The 5,989-nt window shown below is 43.7% G+C and overlaps 1 pseudogene; it reads right to left on the minus strand.

Annotated features, from left to right (window-relative positions):
- Positions 1-848: 848 nt before the first annotated feature.
- Positions 849-1,676, minus strand: LOC148532184 (uncharacterized; annotated as a pseudogene).
- Between the last annotated feature and the right edge of the window lie 4,313 nt (positions 1,677-5,989).

Below are 5,989 nucleotides of genomic sequence, written 5' to 3' on the forward strand. Positions count from 1 at the left end.
TCCAAATGACAGCCGTTTGTATCTTCATAGCCCAACATGAGTTGAGAATGTTGTTATTTGTCGTGACTCTTCATCAAGTTCCAGTTGATGATAACCTTTATTTAAATCCAATTTCAAAAAGAAACCTGTGAGTCGATGTATAATATTATTCTATGTAGGAGTAATATGGCGCTCTCTTTTAATGGCAACATTAGGACGACGCATATCAATACATATTCTCACTGCATTTGGTTGACCTGGTTTGGGCACAACCACAATAGGTGATACACATGGTGTTGGGCCAGATACCTTTTCAATGATATCTAAGTCTTCAAGAGTCTGTATTTCCTCTTCCACTTGTTTCCTTATGTTGATAGGAATGTGGCAATGTTCTTGAGCAATTGGTATAACTGAGTGATCAATGTGAAGATGAGCTTGATAGTCTTTAAGTTTTCCAATGCCGTGAAAAAGATGATCATACTCCTGCAGTAAAACATCCACATCACTTTGTATTGGTTTTGGTTCATGTAGGACAAGAGTGGAATTGGAAGTGTCAGGTATAACATGGGTGTAATTGTGAGTGTGGGCCACAATTTGTATAAGACCCAATTGTGATGCAGTATCAAATCCCAAGAGATTGCCTCTTGCATATTTAGTGACAAAAAATAACGCTTTTGTTAGTTTGTCATTTTTGCGTGCGATAACTTCAAAAGAACCCTGTAAGGGAAGGGGTCGTTTATTAGCATAAGTGAATATTCTTACAGATGCTGGATTCAAAACCACCTTGCCATGCAGTTTCTTGAAACTGATAGCATCCATTAGATTTACAGAAGCTCCGGAATCTATTAGAATTTCAACAGAAGTGTTGTCTAGGGTATGTCAGTTTTTGGACTGCCCTTGTTTCTGCCGACTTGATGAATCATATAGATCTGGCATATTATCACTGTCAGATGATTCTGCAGTTGGAGACGATGTAGAATCCATACAATGCACTGTCTTTCTCCTGGATTTAAATTGCTTTGAAGATTGTTTGGGTGTAGATTTGGTTTCCTTGGAAACCAATTTGCCATATGCAGTGCAAATTGTACCAGTGGCAGGATAGTCTCTTGAATGTGGATAGGAGCGTCCACACCTGTAACATGATCTAATTTTACTGGATTCCATTTAGCCACTTGTGTCAGTATGTAATTTTTTGCACACTTCCAGCAGGTTCATGCCCCTCTCCATGTGTTTCTGAAAGTTCAAGACTTCTAGCATATTGCTGCAGCTCTGTCAGCGTCATTTCAGATTTAAGAGCACGTCTGCGCAACTTTCCACATGTGCCAAATGCAATTAGCTGCTGCTTAATTTCATCTTCAACATCATGGAACTGACATGTTCTGACAAGAATCCTTAGTCTAGTAATATATGCATCAACAGATTCAGTTTGCAGTTGCATAGCTGTCCTGAACATATATTTGGAATGTGATAGGCTGCATTTTGGAACAAAATAGCCAGTCAAAGAGTCCCTGCAGTTGGTATAGTCCCTGGTGACTGTCTCTGGCATAGTATCAAAAAGTTCATAAATCTTAGGGCCAGCACTGATAACAAGCATGCTTTTCTTTTTGCTGTCAGTAGTTACCCCCATACTGTAGCTTCAATAAAATGATCAAACCTTGCAAGCCACTGTCTCCATAATTCTGCAGCATTAGGAGCATCAACATACAGAAACTGAGGAATTAATGCCAGCATGTCAGCCATGGTGACTGTGAGTAAGATAGCTGAGTGTGAGTAATGAAAAGTTTATCCTCGTCGCCAGTTGTTATATCCTGATGTACCTTTCTTCATAGCAATGACTCATCAAGTATGCTGTTAATGCCTGTAAACAGTGGGGGGCGTGGCCGGGCAATGGGTCCATGTTGGGTCCCATCATCGTGGCCCCGACCCCTCCTCACAATGCCAAAAATAAAGGCATAGTGAAGCAGGGGGCGAAGCCACGATGACGCTGTTCAGCGCAATTTGCATCATCGAGCCCCCTGCTGCGGGGGTTTCTAGGAGGTAGTCGGGGGGGCAGGCAGCAGCCGGGAGGCTTGCTTGCCTTTCCAGGGGGTTGGGAGTGGCACCCGATATTCGGGAGGCTCCCAACCATATCAGGAGGGTAGGCAAGCCTGTGTTTATGTAGTTTAGTTATTGTAAGTAATACTTGCATTAGTACAGGTAGATAAAGACATTATCTCCTCATACCTGTTCTCCTTTCTCTTATTCTCTCCTACATCTCTCCACTTCCTGATTACATGTCCTTCTATGCTACAGCAAAAAGGAGAGGGGGGGGGGGGGAGGAGCAGGTGCACACTATAAGCACTAAGAAAACAAATAATCAAAAATATCTAAAATAGACTGTAATAATTAACATAGTTTTAAATGTAAGGTTTCTTAGTACATGTTTGGCCAAAGATGTTTGCCCACCTACCACGTCACGGTGAACCTTATACAGGTGGGTCCCTAACATCTCTAATACTAACACACTAATTAATTTATCAAGGACTTACCTATCATAGAGCCCATTAGATGTGTGTACTGCAATGCAAGGACCCATACCAGTTAAAATCACCTGCGGCAGGCAGGAAGAGTGCTAGCCCAAAGAAGGGGTCTCACCTTCAGAGTGTACCTTAAATACACACACACACAGGAAATGGGAGGGGCTGGGCTGCACATCTTAATATTAAACATGATAATAGGTGCTACCATGCTGAGACCAGTAGTTCTACAGCAAAAATTAATTATTAGTTAATTATTACAGTCTATTATAGATATTTTTGATTATTTGTTTTCTTAGTGCTTATAGTGTGCACCTGCTCCTCCCCCCCCTCTCCTTTTTGCTGTAGAACTACTGGTCTCAGCATGGTAGCACCTATTATCATGTTTAATATTAAGATGTGCAGCCCAGCCCCTCCCATTTCATGTCCTTCTATGCTGCAGGATCTTTAAAGGTACACTACCTCATCTTACTATTACATGACAATGCACATAAACTATCTACAGTATATAGATACTACAAGGAGTTATCACTGATATCTCCTGGTTAAGTCCCCCTGCGTTAATTTCCACACACCCCATACATTAGTATGGGGATATGGAAATTATGGAATTCATCAAATTCCGAAAATTATGTATTTTTGGAATTTGATGGGGTTGTTATCCGCCACTGTGAGGTAGCGAATAGAAGGTGAGACTTACCTGCTTCCAGCTGGTGAGGCCCCCCGGCGTCTTCCTCCAGCGCTCTGGTCAGTCCTCTGGCTCCGGCGGCTGCTCGGACACTGTGTTCTCACAGCAGAACACAATAAAGTTTAGAAGAAAAAAAATTTTTTTTTTCTAAACTGTACTGTGGTCTGCTGGGAGAACACGTGTCAGAGCAGACACCGGAGCTGGAGGTGCTGCAGCGGGCAGGTAAGTCGGGGACAGGGGGGAGGTTTTTGGAGGGGGGGTTACACACAAAATTAGGTAGTGCTGAGCATGCGCTGCTTTTTTGAATGTAAGAGCGCATGCATAGCACAGATTCCAGCTGCGGTAAGTTAGAGTAGAGAGGGAAAACTATCTATTTCCTGAAAAGCTGTCATCGCAAAAATGACAGCTTTTTGGAATAAATAGCTCTACCTCAGGCACCCCAGCTTTTGCTCTTTATTAAAATGATCGCTCTGTTGCAACATTGAGCTTGACTATATTGAGCCTCTTACAACCATGGGCCAGCAAAAACAAAAATCTATTATTATTCCCCTCTGCGTTTCTGTAAAAACTGACTATAAGTAAATACTTACATTTCTCAGAATTTTTTATGTGTCTTAGGCCTGGCAACCACTAATGCTATAGTTGACTTTCAGCTGGATCTCTTGATATGTTTGTATTCCAAAAAATACTTAAATTCCATTCCTGGAAGAAGGAACTGGACTTAGAAATGTTGCTGCACAAAATGATGTTAATAGCAACAGTTTTCCTATCATTTATACTTGGTGTGTATATGTGATTATTCAATCTGCTCTATGAAAACTTATTGAGTTTATGTAAATCCGATTGGTTGTTTTGGGTTACATCATGGTAGCATAGTGATGTGCATTGCTGCTTACGCCTGTGCTGCTGGGGTCAGGAGTTTAGTTAAATCAGGACCCAATCTGTGAAGTTTATATGCTTTCACCATGCATGGGTTTACTCCGGGTTCTTGCAGAGGCACAATTAGGGTTGACAGTGCCCAGGGCAAACAAAAAAAAGTGGCGCCTCTTGAAAACTGTTCTTTAAAATTCCAGCTGAATTCCTATGTTGATACTCAAAATAGGGAAAATGGCAAAACATCAATATGAGCGATGAATACATTTGCACACTCACACTTGTGGAATGCAATTTGAAGAAAATGGCTGGGCCATAGAACCCAGAAGATTTAGGCTGGGTACACACTTAGCGACCCGTCAATGCGACGCCCTATGGTGCCGATGAACGATATATTGGGCAGTCGGTACACACTGTATGATCCGGTGAATGACAGCCCTATATATCGTTCACTGGCACCATCAGGGCCGGATTATAGGCAGGGTGGCAGGGGCGGTCGTCCAGGGGCCCCCACACACACAGGGCCCCCACAACTAGAACAAAAAAAAACGGAGCATTTAACTGTGAGCACTCCTCCTTGGCGGCTGCTCAGCTGCTTCCTAACAGCAGCCGGCAACGAGGACCGGCATTGTAATACAGCAGTACAACTAGGAAGCTCCTCCGAGGAGCTTCACTGTACTGCAGTGGTCCTGAGTGAGCAGCAGTCAAAGTCTCGCGAGATGATGACGTCACATTTCGTGAGACTTTGACTGCTCACTCAGGACCTGAGCTGGGGCTGTAACTAACCGATATAACCAACTCACAGAGAGAGCACTGCAGGGGAGACTCAGATATGAAGCAGACGTCCAAGCCAATTCCCCGTGTGTGGTTGTGAGCTGAGCTAGACAGCTGACAAACAGGTACCACACATTTGTACACATAAAATAGGCACACATTACAGGTCAATTTCTAAACATTACATGTCAATTTCTAAACATTACATGTCAAATCCAATCAAGGTTATACACATAGTCACATACATATATAAAATATGTGTGTGTATATATATATATATATATATTAGGGGTGAGCGGGTTCGGATTTCTGAAATCCGAACCCCCCGAGCCCCCCCGATCCGAGTCCGATCCGAATCAGGCTCGACTTTTCCCGCCTGACTCGGATCTGAAATCGAGGCAAAACGTCATCATCCCGCCTTCCGAGTCTTGCGGGTTTTGGATCCTATATAAGTTACCCACGTCGGCGCCATTTTCTCACTCGGCTGTGGACAGTGAAGAGGGAGGGTGGGAGTTAGGGCTGTGTAGTGTAGTGTAGTGTAGTGCTGCTGTTGTCCACTACTTCAAAGTCCATAGGGGCTGGCTGTGTTGTGCTGTGCTGCTGTTGTTAATAGGGGCTGTGTCCACTACTTCAAAGTCCATAGGGGCTGGCTGGACTGTGTTGTGCAGTCAGTTCTCCATAGGGGCTGTGTCCACTCCAAAGTCCTGTGCAGTGTCCCAGTCCTAAAGAGGTGCTGTAGTGTTGTCCAGGGGGTGCTCTGTCCATCAGGGGTGCTCCCCCCAAGTGCTAAAAAAATAATATATTTTCTGTGTTTGTGAATTGTGTGCGCAGTAGCCGCACGTGCATCAACAAAGTAGTGCCAAGCGTGCGCCTGTGTCATAAGTAAAGGGCCGGCTGGCTTGACCGTTAAAGGGTGCTGTAACCCCCGAAAGTACACTCCAGTCCAAACCAAAAAAAAATTATTTTCTGTGTTTGTGAATTGTGTGCGCAGTAGCCGCACGTGCATCAACAAAGTAGTGCCAAGCGTGCACCTGTGTCATAAGTAAAGGGCCGGCTGGCTTGACCATTAAGGGTGCTGTAACCCCCGAAAGTACACTCCAGTCCAAACCAAAAAAAAAATTATTTTCTGTGTTTGTGAATTGTGTGCGCAGTAGCCGCA

Source organism: Taudactylus pleione, unplaced genomic scaffold (genome assembly GCF_031769625.1).
Source record: "Taudactylus pleione unplaced genomic scaffold, aTauple2 ptg000082l, whole genome shotgun sequence".
Lineage (NCBI taxonomy): Eukaryota > Metazoa > Chordata > Amphibia > Anura > Myobatrachidae > Taudactylus > Taudactylus pleione.